The sequence below is a fragment of the Pseudophryne corroboree genome, chromosome 4 (assembly GCF_028390025.1).
Source record: "Pseudophryne corroboree isolate aPseCor3 chromosome 4, aPseCor3.hap2, whole genome shotgun sequence".
Classification (NCBI taxonomy): Eukaryota; Metazoa; Chordata; class Amphibia; order Anura; family Myobatrachidae; genus Pseudophryne; species Pseudophryne corroboree.
In genome coordinates this window covers 17661875-17676039 of record NC_086447.1, presented here as the reverse complement: position 1 = coordinate 17676039, position 14165 = coordinate 17661875, and the positions used below count along the sequence as shown (strand labels likewise).

The 14165-nt window shown below is 36.8% G+C and overlaps 14 non-coding genes across 14 annotated transcripts; 8 read left to right on the top strand and 6 right to left on the bottom strand.

Annotated features, from left to right (window-relative positions):
* Nucleotides 1–568: 568 nt before the first annotated feature.
* Nucleotides 569–642, bottom strand: TRNAN-GUU (transfer RNA asparagine (anticodon GUU)). The gene has a single exon. It is a non-coding gene; the product is annotated as a tRNA-Asn (tRNA).
* A 186-nt stretch (nt 643–828) lies between these two features.
* TRNAM-CAU (transfer RNA methionine (anticodon CAU)) lies at nt 829–900 on the top strand. The gene has a single exon. It is a non-coding gene; the product is annotated as a tRNA-Met (tRNA).
* A 2251-nt stretch (nt 901–3151) lies between these two features.
* On the top strand, nt 3152–3223 carry TRNAM-CAU (transfer RNA methionine (anticodon CAU)). The gene has a single exon. It is a non-coding gene; the product is annotated as a tRNA-Met (tRNA).
* Nucleotides 3224–4058: 835 nt separating this feature from the next.
* Nucleotides 4059–4132, bottom strand: TRNAN-GUU (transfer RNA asparagine (anticodon GUU)). The gene has a single exon. It is a non-coding gene; the product is annotated as a tRNA-Asn (tRNA).
* A 186-nt stretch (nt 4133–4318) lies between these two features.
* On the top strand, nt 4319–4390 carry TRNAM-CAU (transfer RNA methionine (anticodon CAU)). Its single transcript has one exon. It is a non-coding gene; the product is annotated as a tRNA-Met (tRNA).
* A 2251-nt stretch (nt 4391–6641) lies between these two features.
* On the top strand, nt 6642–6713 carry TRNAM-CAU (transfer RNA methionine (anticodon CAU)). The gene has a single exon. It is a non-coding gene; the product is annotated as a tRNA-Met (tRNA).
* An 835-nt stretch (nt 6714–7548) lies between these two features.
* TRNAN-GUU (transfer RNA asparagine (anticodon GUU)) lies at nt 7549–7622 on the bottom strand. The gene has a single exon. It is a non-coding gene; the product is annotated as a tRNA-Asn (tRNA).
* Nucleotides 7623–7808: 186 nt separating this feature from the next.
* TRNAM-CAU (transfer RNA methionine (anticodon CAU)) lies at nt 7809–7880 on the top strand. The gene has a single exon. It is a non-coding gene; the product is annotated as a tRNA-Met (tRNA).
* Nucleotides 7881–8715: 835 nt separating this feature from the next.
* On the bottom strand, nt 8716–8789 carry TRNAN-GUU (transfer RNA asparagine (anticodon GUU)). Its single transcript has one exon. It is a non-coding gene; the product is annotated as a tRNA-Asn (tRNA).
* Nucleotides 8790–8975: 186 nt separating this feature from the next.
* On the top strand, nt 8976–9047 carry TRNAM-CAU (transfer RNA methionine (anticodon CAU)). The gene has a single exon. It is a non-coding gene; the product is annotated as a tRNA-Met (tRNA).
* Nucleotides 9048–9770: 723 nt separating this feature from the next.
* On the bottom strand, nt 9771–9844 carry TRNAN-GUU (transfer RNA asparagine (anticodon GUU)). The gene has a single exon. It is a non-coding gene; the product is annotated as a tRNA-Asn (tRNA).
* A 186-nt stretch (nt 9845–10030) lies between these two features.
* Nucleotides 10031–10102, top strand: TRNAM-CAU (transfer RNA methionine (anticodon CAU)). The gene has a single exon. It is a non-coding gene; the product is annotated as a tRNA-Met (tRNA).
* Nucleotides 10103–11197: 1095 nt separating this feature from the next.
* On the top strand, nt 11198–11269 carry TRNAM-CAU (transfer RNA methionine (anticodon CAU)). Its single transcript has one exon. It is a non-coding gene; the product is annotated as a tRNA-Met (tRNA).
* Nucleotides 11270–12099: 830 nt separating this feature from the next.
* TRNAN-GUU (transfer RNA asparagine (anticodon GUU)) lies at nt 12100–12173 on the bottom strand. The gene has a single exon. It is a non-coding gene; the product is annotated as a tRNA-Asn (tRNA).
* Between the last annotated feature and the right edge of the window lie 1992 nt (nt 12174–14165).

Here is a 14165-nt window from a genome sequence, read left to right as displayed (position 1 = left end):
CAATGATGCATTGGGGCAACGATTTTGTGAGAAACATCTTCACCCTTAAAGAAAGATTTTCTTAACTTCTTACCTGTGTGCTGATTAGATATCACCTGGTTTTCACATTAAACAGATTCCCACTTGAGAAAGCAGCAAGGATGCAGTGAGGTTTATGTTTCCTGGTGTCAACCTGTATTATTTCAGTGGACATTGTAATGAGGATGCATCTTGCTGCCTTTCCAATGAAGCAAGTTTTAATCAGTAATAGGTGAAAAACCATTCCTACAAAGGTGTTAATCAGAGACTTGGCTTTGTGGACACTTTTCAGAGAGCAAATGTGTTAGCATAAAAATAAAGCCATAAAATGGAGAGCTGATTAATCACTCAATTGGATTTCTCTGCCTGCATAATTTTTTTTCTCTGCAACCCCATGCTAAATTGTGCTTCCTGTTTTTTATAAAATGACTTAATCAAATCTGACTCTGATTGCATCAGAGAAGGCCAGGTACCCTACACCATAAGAGGTGGTTTGAAATTTTGACTTGTCTACTTAAAGATCAGCAAAATTTGATCACAAGGTCAATTACGTCCCTGGGTGGGATTGAACCACCAACCTTTCGGTTAACAGCCGAATGCGCTAACCGATTGCGCCACAGAGACAGCTTGCAAAAGCATGTACTGACAAAGGCTAAAAAGCATTCATCTAGATAGTTTCCTAGAAAAAAGTTAAAAAGGCAATAATCTGGAGAGTTTTGCAAGATTTTTCTTCCATTGACCAACGAAGAAACACATTGGTACTTTCACATGATGAGTGAGTACTTCAGGATCTCTGACACTTACATGAGCAGCAGAGTGGCGCAGCGGAAGCGTGCTGGGCCCATAACCCAGAGGTCGGTGGATCGAAACCATCCTCTGCTATGTGCACTTATTTTTTTGTTAATTAAATTCTTCCAAAACTGGAATTGATATTTTGACTCTTTTATTTTTACTTAAAGTACAATAACTTTTAACATTTTAATTTGTTTTAATAGTATATTGACAGCATTGTTTTCTTTCAGAAATCCACTTAATTTTCTTTACCCTATTACTGAAATGGTAATTGACAAAAACAAGCTACATTGTCACCAGAAGAGCAATGCAAAATGTACAATTGATATTTCAAAATCATCTTTCCATCTTGAATTTCAATGATGCATTGGGGCAACGATTTTGTGAGAAACATCTTCACCCTTAAAGAAAGATTTTCTTAACTTCTTACCTGTGTGCTGATTAGATATCACCTGGTTTTCACATTAAACAGATTCCCACTTGAGAAAGCAGCAAGGATGCAGTGAGGTTTATGTTTCCTGGTGTCAACCTGTATTATTTCAGTGGACATTGTAATGAGGATGCATCTTGCTGCCTTTCCAATGAAGCAAGTTTTAATCAGTAATAGGTGAAAAACCATTCCTACAAAGGTGTTAATCAGAGTCTTGGCTTTGTGGACACTTTTCAGAGAGCAAATGTGTTAGCATAAAAATAAAGCCATAAAATGGAGAGCTGATTAATCACTCAATTGGATTTCTCTGCCTGCATAATTTTTTTTCTCTGCAACCCCATGCTAAATTGTGCTTCCTGTTTTTTATAAAATGACTTAATCAAATATGACTGCATCAGAGAAGGCCAGGTACCCTACACTATAAGAGGTGGTTTGAAATTTTGACTTGTCTACTTAAAGATCACCAAAATTTGATCACAAGGTCAATTACATCCCTGGGTGCGATTGAACCACCAACCTTTCGGTTAACAGCCGAATGCACTAACCGATTGCGCCACAGAGACAGCTTGCAAAAGCATGTACTGACAAAGGCTAAAAAGCATTCATCTAGAAAGTTTCCTAGAAAAAGGTTAAAAAGGCAATAATCTGGAGAGTTTTGCAAGATTTTTCTTCCATTGACCAACGAAGAAACATATTGGTACTTTCACATAATGAGTGAGTACTTCAGGATCTCTGACACTTACATGAGCAGCAGAGTGGGGCAGCAGAAGCGTGCTGGGCCCATAACCCAGAGGTCGGTGGATTGAAACCATCCTCTGCTATGTGCACTTATTTTTTTGTTAATTAAATTCTTCCAAAACTGGAATTGATATTTTGACTCTTTTATTTTTACTTAAAGTACAATAACTTTTAACATTTTAATTTGTTTTAATAGTATATTGACAGCATTGTTTTCTTTCAGAAATCCACTTAATTTTCTTTACCCTATTACTGAAATGGTAATTGACAAAAACAAGCTACATTGTCACCAGAAGAGCAATGCAAAATGTACAATTGATATTTCAAAATCATCTTTCCATCTTGAATTTCAATGATGCATTGGGGCAACGATTTTGTGAGAAACATCTTCACCCTTAAAGAAAGATTTTCTTAACTTCTTACCTGTGTGCTGATTAGATATCACCTGGTTTTCACATTAAACAGATTCCCACTTGAGAAAGCAGCAAGGATGCAGTGAGGTTTATGTTTCCTGGTGTCAACCTGTATTATTTCAGTGGACATTGTAATGAGGATGCATCTTGCTGCCTTTCCAATGAAGCAAGTTTTAATCAGTAATAGGTGAAAAACCATTCCTACAAAGGTGTTAATCAGAGACTTGGCTTTGTGGATACTTTTCAGAGAGCAAATGTGTTAGCATAAAAATAAAGCCATAGTATGGAGAGCTGATTAATCACTCAATTGGATTTCTCTGCCTGCATAATTTTTTTTCTCTGCAACCCCATGCTAAATTGTGCTTCCTGTTTTTTATAAAATGACTTAATCAAATCTGATTGCATCAGAGAAGGCCAGGTACCCTACACTATAAGAGGTGGTTTGAAATTTTGACTTGTCTACTTAAAGATCACCAAAATTTGATCACAAGGTCAATTACGTCCCTGGGTAAGATTGAACCACCAGACCTTTCGGTTAACAGCCGAATGCGCTAACCGATTGCGCCACAGAGACAGCTTGCAAAAGCATGTACTGACAAAGGCTAAAAAGCATTCATCTAGAAAGTTTCCTAGAAAAAGGTTAAAAAGGCAATAATCTGGAGAGTTTTGCAAGATTTTTCTTCCATTGACCAACGAAGAAACACATTGGTACTTTCACATGATGAGTGAGTACTTCAGGATCTCTGACACTTACATGAGCAGCAGAGTGGCGCAGCGGAAGCGTGCTGGGCCCATAACCCAGAGGTCGGTGGATCGAAACCATCCTCTGCTATGTGCACTTATTTTTTTGTTAATTAAATTCTTCCAAAACTGGAATTGATATTTTGACTCTTTTATTTTTACTTAAAGTACAATAACTTTTAACATTTTAATTTGTTTTAATAGTATATTGACAGCATTGTTTTCTTTCAGAAATCCACTTAATTTTCTTTACCCTATTACTGAAATGGTAATTGACAAAAACAAGCTACATTGTCACCAGAAGAGCAATGCAAAATGTACAATTGATATTTCAAAATCATCTTTCCATCTTGAATTTCAATGATGCATTGGGGCAACGATTTTGTGAGAAACATCTTCACCCTTAAAGAAAGATTTTCTTAACTTCTTACCTGTGTGCTGATTAGATATCACCTGGTTTTCACATTAAACAGATTCCCACTTGAGAAAGCAGCAAGGATGCAGTGAGGTTTATGTTTCCTGGTGTCAACCTGTATTATTTCAGTGGACATTGTAATGAGGATGCATCTTGCTGCCTTTCCAATGAAGCAAGTTTTAATCAGTAATAGGTGAAAAACCATTCCTACAAAGGTGTTAATCAGAGACTTGGCTTTGTGGACACTTTTCAGAGAGCAAATGTGTTAGCATAAAAATAAAGCCATAAAATGGAGAGCTGATTAATCACTCAATTGGATTTCTCTGCCTGCATAATTTTTTTTCTCTGCAACCCCATGCTAAATTGTGCTTCCTGTTTTTTATAAAATGACTTAATCAAATCTGACTCTGATTGCATCAGAGAAGGCCAGGTACCCTACACCATAAGAGGTGGTTTGAAATTTTGACTTGTCTACTTAAAGATCAGCAAAATTTGATCACAAGGTCAATTACGTCCCTGGGTGGGATTGAACCACCAACCTTTCGGTTAACAGCCGAATGCGCTAACCGATTGCGCCACAGAGACAGCTTGCAAAAGCATGTACTGACAAAGGCTAAAAAGCATTCATCTAGATAGTTTCCTAGAAAAAAGTTAAAAAGGCAATAATCTGGAGAGTTTTGCAAGATTTTTCTTCCATTGACCAACGAAGAAACACATTGGTACTTTCACATGATGAGTGAGTACTTCAGGATCTCTGACACTTACATGAGCAGCAGAGTGGCGCAGCGGAAGCGTGCTGGGCCCATAACCCAGAGGTCGGTGGATCGAAACCATCCTCTGCTATGTGCACTTATTTTTTTGTTAATTAAATTCTTCCAAAACTGGAATTGATATTTTGACTCTTTTATTTTTACTTAAAGTACAATAACTTTTAACATTTTAATTTGTTTTAATAGTATATTGACAGCATTGTTTTCTTTCAGAAATCCACTTAATTTTCTTTACCCTATTACTGAAATGGTAATTGACAAAAACAAGCTACATTGTCACCAGAAGAGCAATGCAAAATGTACAATTGATATTTCAAAATCATCTTTCCATCTTGAATTTCAATGATGCATTGGGGCAACGATTTTGTGAGAAACATCTTCACCCTTAAAGAAAGATTTTCTTAACTTCTTACCTGTGTGCTGATTAGATATCACCTGGTTTTCACATTAAACAGATTCCCACTTGAGAAAGCAGCAAGGATGCAGTGAGGTTTATGTTTCCTGGTGTCAACCTGTATTATTTCAGTGGACATTGTAATGAGGATGCATCTTGCTGCCTTTCCAATGAAGCAAGTTTTAATCAGTAATAGGTGAAAAACCATTCCTACAAAGGTGTTAATCAGAGTCTTGGCTTTGTGGACACTTTTCAGAGAGCAAATGTGTTAGCATAAAAATAAAGCCATAAAATGGAGAGCTGATTAATCACTCAATTGGATTTCTCTGCCTGCATAATTTTTTTTCTCTGCAACCCCATGCTAAATTGTGCTTCCTGTTTTTTATAAAATGACTTAATCAAATATGACTGCATCAGAGAAGGCCAGGTACCCTACACTATAAGAGGTGGTTTGAAATTTTGACTTGTCTACTTAAAGATCACCAAAATTTGATCACAAGGTCAATTACATCCCTGGGTGCGATTGAACCACCAACCTTTCGGTTAACAGCCGAATGCACTAACCGATTGCGCCACAGAGACAGCTTGCAAAAGCATGTACTGACAAAGGCTAAAAAGCATTCATCTAGAAAGTTTCCTAGAAAAAGGTTAAAAAGGCAATAATCTGGAGAGTTTTGCAAGATTTTTCTTCCATTGACCAACGAAGAAACACATTGGTACTTTCACATAATGAGTGAGTACTTCAGGATCTCTGACACTTACATGAGCAGCAGAGTGGGGCAGCAGAAGCGTGCTGGGCCCATAACCCAGAGGTCGGTGGATTGAAACCATCCTCTGCTATGTGCACTTATTTTTTTGTTAATTAAATTCTTCCAAAACTGGAATTGATATTTTGACTCTTTTATTTTTACTTCAAGTACAATAACTTTTAACATTTTAATTTGTTTTAATAGTATATTGACAGCATTGTTTTCTTTCAGAAATCCACTTAATTTTCTTTACCCTATTACTGAAATGGTAATTGACAAAAACAAGCTACATTGTCACCAGAAGAGCAATGCAAAATGTACAATTGATATTTCAAAATCATCTTTCCATCTTGAATTTCAATGATGCATTGGGGCAACGATTTTGTGAGAAACATCTTCACCCTTAAAGAAAGATTTTCTTAACTTCTTACCTGTGTGCTGATTAGATATCACCTGGTTTTCACATTAAACAGATTCCCACTTGAGAAAGCAGCAAGGATGCAGTGAGGTTTATGTTTCCTGGTGTCAACCTGTATTATTTCAGTGGACATTGTAATGAGGATGCATCTTGCTGCCTTTCCAATGAAGCAAGTTTTAATCAGTAATAGGTGAAAAACCATTCCTACAAAGGTGTTAATCAGAGACTTGGCTTTGTGGATACTTTTCAGAGAGCAAATGTGTTAGCATAAAAATAAAGCCATAGTATGGAGAGCTGATTAATCACTCAATTGGATTTCTCTGCCTGCATAATTTTTTTTCTCTGCAACCCCATGCTAAATTGTGCTTCCTGTTTTTTATAAAATGACTTAATCAAATCTGATTGCATCAGAGAAGGCCAGGTACCCTACACTATAAGAGGTGGTTTGAAATTTTGACTTGTCTACTTAAAGATCACCAAAATTTGATCACAAGGTCAATTACGTCCCTGGGTGGGATTGAACCACCAGACCTTTCGGTTAACAGCCGAATGCGCTAACTGATTGCGCCACAGAGACAGCTTGCAAAAGCATGTACTGACAAAGGCTAAAAAGCATTCATCTAGAAAGTTTCCTAGAAAAAGGTTAAAAAGGCAATAATCTGGAGAGTTTTGCAAGATTTTTCTTCCATTGACCAACGAAGAAACACATTGGTACTTTCACATGATGAGTGAGTACTTCAGGATCTCTGACACTTACATGAGCAGCAGAGTGGCGCAGCGGAAGCGTGCTGGGCCCATAACCCAGAGGTCGGTGGATCGAAACCATCCTCTGCTATGTGCACTTATTTTTTTGTTAATTAAATTCTTCCAAAACTGGAATTGATATTTTGACTCTTTTATTTTTACTTAAAGTACAATAACTTTTAACATTTTAATTTGTTTTAATAGTATATTGACAGCATTGTTTTCTTTCAGAAATCCACTTAATTTTCTTTACCCTATTACTGAAATGGTAATTGACAAAAACAAGCTACATTGTCACCAGAAGAGCAATGCAAAATGTACAATTGATATTTCAAAATCATCTTTCCATCTTGAATTTCAATGATGCATTGGGGCAACGATTTTGTGAGAAACATCTTCACCCTTAAAGAAAGATTTTCTTAACTTCTTACCTGTGTGCTGATTAGATATCACCTGGTTTTCACATTAAACAGATTCCCACTTGAGAAAGCAGCAAGGATGCAGTGAGGTTTATGTTTCCTGGTGTCAACCTGTATTATTTCAGTGGACATTGTAATGAGGATGCATCTTGCTGCCTTTCCAATGAAGCAAGTTTTAATCAGTAATAGGTGAAAAACCATTCCTACAAAGGTGTTAATCAGAGACTTGGCTTTGTGGACACTTTTCAGAGAGCAAATGTGTTAGCATAAAAATAAAGCCATAAAATGGAGAGCTGATTAATCACTCAATTGGATTTCTCTGCCTGCATAATTTTTTTTCTCTGCAACCCCATGCTAAATTGTGCTTCCTGTTTTTTATAAAATGACTTAATCAAATCTGACTCTGATTGCATCAGAGAAGGCCAGGTACCCTACACCATAAGAGGTGGTTTGAAATTTTGACTTGTCTACTTAAAGATCAGCAAAATTTGATCACAAGGTCAATTACGTCCCTGGGTGGGATTGAACCACCAACCTTTCGGTTAACAGCCGAATGCGCTAACCGATTGCGCCACAGAGACAGCTTGCAAAAGCATGTACTGACAAAGGCTAAAAAGCATTCATCTAGATAGTTTCCTAGAAAAAAGTTAAAAAGGCAATAATCTGGAGAGTTTTGCAAGATTTTTCTTCCATTGACCAACGAAGAAACACATTGGTACTTTCACATGATGAGTGAGTACTTCAGGATCTCTGACACTTACATGAGCAGCAGAGTGGCGCAGCGGAAGCGTGCTGGGCCCATAACCCAGAGGTCGGTGGATCGAAACCATCCTCTGCTATGTGCACTTATTTTTTTGTTAATTAAATTCTTCCAAAACTGGAATTGATATTTTGACTCTTTTATTTTTACTTAAAGTACAATAACTTTTAACATTTTAATTTGTTTTAATAGTATATTGACAGCATTGTTTTCTTTCAGAAATCCACTTAATTTTCTTTACCCTATTACTGAAATGGTAATTGACAAAAACAAGCTACATTGTCACCAGAAGAGCAATGCAAAATGTACAATTGATATTTCAAAATCATCTTTCCATCTTGAATTTCAATGATGCATTGGGGCAACGATTTTGTGAGAAACATCTTCACCCTTAAAGAAAGATTTTCTTAACTTCTTACCTGTGTGCTGATTAGATATCACCTGGTTTTCACATTAAACAGATTCCCACTTGAGAAAGCAGCAAGGATGCAGTGAGGTTTATGTTTCCTGGTGTCAACCTGTATTATTTCAGTGGACATTGTAATGAGGATGCATCTTGCTGCCTTTCCAATGAAGCAAGTTTTAATCAGTAATAGGTGAAAAACCATTCCTACAAAGGTGTTAATCAGAGACTTGGCTTTGTGGACACTTTTCAGAGAGCAAATGTGTTAGCATAAAAATAAAGCCATAAAATGGAGAGCTGATTAATCACTCAATTGGATTTCTCTGCCTGCATAATTTTTTTTCTCTGCAACCCCATGCTAAATTGTGCTTCCTGTTTTTTATAAAATGACTTAATCAAATCTGACTCTGATTGCATCAGAGAAGGCCAGGTACCCTACACCATAAGAGGTGGTTTGAAATTTTGACTTGTCTACTTAAAGATCAGCAAAATTTGATCACAAGGTCAATTACGTCCCTGGGTGGGATTGAACCACCAACCTTTCGGTTAACAGCCGAATGCGCTAACCGATTGCGCCACAGAGACAGCTTGCAAAAGCATGTACTGACAAAGGCTAAAAAGCATTCATCTAGATAGTTTCCTAGAAAAAAGTTAAAAAGGCAATAATCTGGAGAGTTTTGCAAGATTTTTCTTCCATTGACCAACGAAGAAACACATTGGTACTTTCACATGATGAGTGAGTACTTCAGGATCTCTGACACTTACATGAGCAGCAGAGTGGCGCAGCGGAAGCGTGCTGGGCCCATAACCCAGAGGTCGGTGGATCGAAACCATCCTCTGCTATGTGCACTTATTTTTTTGTTAATTAAATTCTTCCAAAACTGGAATTGATATTTTGACTCTTTTATTTTTACTTAAAGTACAATAACTTTTAACATTTTAATTTGTTTTAATAGTATATTGACAGCATTGTTTTCTTTCAGAAATCCACTTAATTTTCTTTACCCTATTACTGAAATGGTAATTGACAAAAACAAGCTACATTGTCACCAGAAGAGCAATGCAAAATGTACAATTGATATTTCAAAATCATCTTTCCATCTTGAATTTCAATGATGCATTGGGGCAACGATTTTGTGAGAAACATCTTCACCCTTAAAGAAAGATTTTCTTAACTTCTTACCTGTGTGCTGATTAGATATCACCTGGTTTTCACATTAAACAGATTCCCACTTGAGAAAGCAGCAAGGATGCAGTGAGGTTTATGTTTCCTGGTGTCAACCTGTATTATTTCAGTGGACATTGTAATGAGGATGCATCTTGCTGCCTTTCCAATGAAGCAAGTTTTAATCAGTAATAGGTGAAAAACCATTCCTACAAAGGTGTTAATCAGAGACTTGGCTTTGTGGATACTTTTCAGAGAGCAAATGTGTTAGCATAAAAATAAAGCCATAGTATGGAGAGCTGATTAATCACTCAATTGGATTTCTCTGCTATATAAGAGGTGGTTTGAAATTTTGACTTGTCTACTTAAAGATCACCAAAATTTGATCACAGGGTCAATTACGTCCCTGGGTGGGATTGAACCACCAACCTTTCGGTTAACAGCCGAATGCGCTAACCGATTGCGCCACAGAGACAGCTTGCAAAAGCATGTACTGACAAAGGCTAAAAAGCATTCATCTAGAAAGTTTCCTAGAAAAAGGTTAAAAAGGCAATAATCTGGAGAGTTTTGCAAGATTTTTCTTCCATTGACCAACGAAGAAACACATTGGTACTTTCACATGATGAGTGAGTATTTCAGGATCTCTGACACTTACATGAGCAGCAGAGTGGCGCAGCGGAAGCGTGCTGGGCTCATAACCCAGAGGTCGGTGGATCAAAACCATCCTCTGCTATGTGCACTTATTTTTTTGTTAATTAAATTCTTCCAAAACTGGAATTGATATTTTGACTCTTTTATTTTTACTTACAGTACAATAACTTTTAACATTTTAATTTGTTTTAATAGTATATTGACAGCATTGTTTTCTTTCAGAAATCCACTTAATTTTCTTTACCCTATTACTGAAATGGTAATTGACAAAAACAAGCTACATTGTCACCAGAAGAGCAATGCAAAATGTACAATTGAAATTTCAAAATCATCTTTCCATCTTGAATTTCAATGATGCATTGGGGCAACGATTTTGTGAGAAACATCTTCACCCTTAAAGAAAGATTTTCTTAACTTCTTACCTGTGTGCTGATTAGATATCACCTGGTTTTCACATTAAACAGATTCCCACTTGAGAAAGCAGCAAGGATGCAGTGAGGTTTATGTTTCCTGGTGTCAACCTGTATTATTTCAGTGGACATTGTAATGAGGATGCATCTTGCTGCCTTTCCAATGAAGCAAGTTTTAATCAGTAATAGGTGAAAAACCATTCCTACAAAGGTGTTAATCAGAGACTTGGCTTTGTGGACACTTTTCAGAGAGCAAATGTGTTAGCATAAAAATAAAGCCATAAAATGGAGAGCTGATTAATCACTCAATTGGATTTCTCTGCCTGCATCATTTTTTTTCTCTGCAACCCCATGCTAAATTGTGCTTCCTGTTTTTTATAAAATGACTTAATCAAATATGACTCTGATTGCATCAGAGAAGGCCAGGTACCCTACACCATAAGAGGTGGTTTGAAATTTTGACTTGTCTACTTAAAGATCAGCAAAATTTGATCACAAGGTCAATTACGTCCCTGGTTGGGATTGAACCACCAACCTTTCGGTTAACAGCCGAATGCGCTAACCGATTGCGCCACAGAGACAGCTTGCAAAAGCATGTACTGACAAAGGCTAAAAAGCATTCATCTAGAAAGTTTCCTAGAAAAAGGTTAAAAAGGCAATAATCTGGAGAGTTTTGCAAGATTTTTCTTCCATTGACCAACGAAGAAACACATTGGTACTTTCACATGATGAGTGAGTACTTCAGGATCTCTGACACTTACATGAGCAGCAGAGTGGCGCAGCGGAAGCGTGCTGGGCCCATAACCCAGAGGTCGGTGGATCGAAACCATCCTCTGCTATGTGCACTTATTTTTTTTGTTAATTAAATTCTTCCAAAACTGGAATTGATATTTTGACTCTTTTATTTTTACTTAAAGTACAATAACTTTTAACATTTTAATTTGTTTTAATAGTATATTGACAGCATTGTTTTCTTTCAGAAATCCACTTAATTTTCTTTACCCTATTACTGAAATGGTAATTGACAAAAACAAGCTACATTGTCACCAGAAGAGCAATGCAAAATGTACAATTGATATTTCAAAATCATCTTTCCATCTTGAATTTCAATGATGCATTGGGGCAACGATTTTGTGAGAAACATCTTCACCCTTAAAGAAAGATTTTCTTAACTTCTTACCTGTGTGCTGATTAGATATCACCTGGTTTTCACATTAAACAGATTCCCACTTGAGAAAGCAGCAAGGATGCAGTGAGGTTTATGTTTCCTGGTGTCAACCTGTATTATTTCAGTGGACATTGTAATGAGGATGCATCTTGCTGCCTTTCCAATGAAGCAAGTTTTAATCAGTAATAGGTGAAAAACCATTCCTACAAAGGTGTTAATCAGAGACTTGGCTTTGTGGACACTTTTCAGAGAGCAAATGTGTTAGCATAAAAATAAAGCCATAGTATGGAGAGCTGATTAATCACTCAATTGGATTTCTCTGCCTGCATAATTTTTTTTCTCTGCAACCCCATGCTAAATTGTGCTTCCTGTTTTTTATAAAATGACTTAATCAAATCTGATTGCATCAGAGAAGGCCAGGTACCCTACACTATAAGAGGTGGTTTGAAATTTTGACTTGTCTACTTAAAGATCACCAAAATTTGATCACATGGTCAATTACGTCCCTGGGTGGGATTGAACCACCAACTTTTCGGTTAACAGCCGAATGCGCTAACCGATTGCGCCACAGAGACAGCTTGCAAAAGCATGTACTGACAAAGGCTAAAAAGCATTCATCTAGAAAGTTTCCTAGAAAAAGGTTAAAAAGGCAATAATCTGGAGAGTTTTGCAAGATTTTTCTTCCATTGACCAACGAAGAAACACATTGGTACTTTCACATGATGAGTGAGTACTTCAGGATCTCTGACACTTACATGAGCAGCAGAGTGGCGCAGCGGAAGCGTGCTGGGCCCATAACCCAGAGGTCGGTGGATCAAAACCATCCTCTGCTATGTGCAATTATTTTTTTGTTAATTAAATTCTTCCAAAACTGGAATTGATATTTTGACTCTTTTATTTTTACTTACAGTACAATAACTTTTAACATTTTAATTTGTTTTAATAGTATATTGACAGCATTGTTTTCTTTCAGAAATCCACTTAATTTTCTTTACCCTATTACTGAAATGGTAATTGACAAAAACAAGCTACATTGTCACCAGATGAGCAATGCAAAATGTACAATTGATATTTCAAAATCATCTTTCCATCTTGAATTTCAATGATGCATTGGGGCAACGATTTTGTGAGAAACATCTTCACCCTTAAAGAAAGATTTTTTTAACTTCTTACCTGTGTGCTGATTAGATATCACCTGGTTTTCACATTAAACAGATTCCCACTTGAGAAAGCAGCAAGGATGCAGTGAGGTTTATGTTTCCTGGTGTCAACCTGTATTATTTCAGTGGACATTGTAATGAGGATGCATCTTGCTGCCTTTCCAATGAAGCAAGTTTTAATCAGTAATAGGTGAAAAACCATTCCTACAAAGGTGTTAATCAGAGACTTGGCTTTGTGGACACTTTTCAGAGAGCAAATGTGTTAGCATAAAAATAAAGCCATAGTATGGAGAGCTGATTAATCACTCAATTGGATTTCTCTGCCTGCATAATTTTTTTTCTCTGCAACCCCATGCTAAATTGTGCTTCCTGTTTTTTATAAAATGACTTAATCAAATCTGATTGCATCAGAGAAGGCCAGGTACCCTACACTATAAGAGGTGGTTTGAAATTTTGACTTGTCTACTTAAAGATCACCAAAATTTGATCACAAGGTCAATTACGTCCCTGGGTGGGATTGAACCACCAACCTTTTGGTTAACAACCGGATGCGCTAACCGATTGCGCCACAGAGACAGCTTGCAAAAGCATGTACTGACAAAGGCTAAAAAGCATTCATCTAGAAAGTTTCCTAGAAAAAGGTTAAAAAGGCAATAATCTGGAGAGTTTTGCAAGATTTTTCTTCCATTGACCAACGAAGAAACACATTGGTACTTTCATATGATGAGTGAGTACTTCAGGATCTCTGACACTTACATGAGCAGCAGAGTAGTGCAGCGGAAGCGTGCTGGGCCCATAACCCAGAGGTCGGTGGATCAAAACCATCCTCTGCTATGTGCACTTATTTTTTTGTTAATTAAATTCTTCCAAAACTGGAATTGATATTTTGACTCTTTTATTTTTACTTACAGTACAATAACTTTTAACATTTTAATTTGTTTTAATAGTATATTGACAGCATTGTTTTCTTTCAGAAATCCACTTAATTTTCTTTACCCTATTACTGAAATGGTAATTGACAAAAACAAGCTACATTGTCACCAGAAGAGCAATGCAAAATGTACAATTGATATTTCAAAATCATCTTTCCATCTTGAATTTCAATGATGCATTGGGGCAACGATTTTGTGAGAAACATCTTCACCCTTAAAGAAAGATTTTCTTAACTTCTTACCTGTGTGCTGATTAGATATCACCTGGTTTTCACATTAAACAGATTCCCACTTGAGAAAGCAGCAAGGATGCAGTGAGGTTTATGTTTCCTGGTGTCAACCTGTATTATTTCAGTGGACATTGTAATGAGGATGCATCTTGCTGCCTTTCCAATGAAGCAAGTTTTAATCAGTAATAGGTGAAAAACCATTCCTACAAAGGTGTTAATCAGAGACTTGGCTTTGTGGACACTTT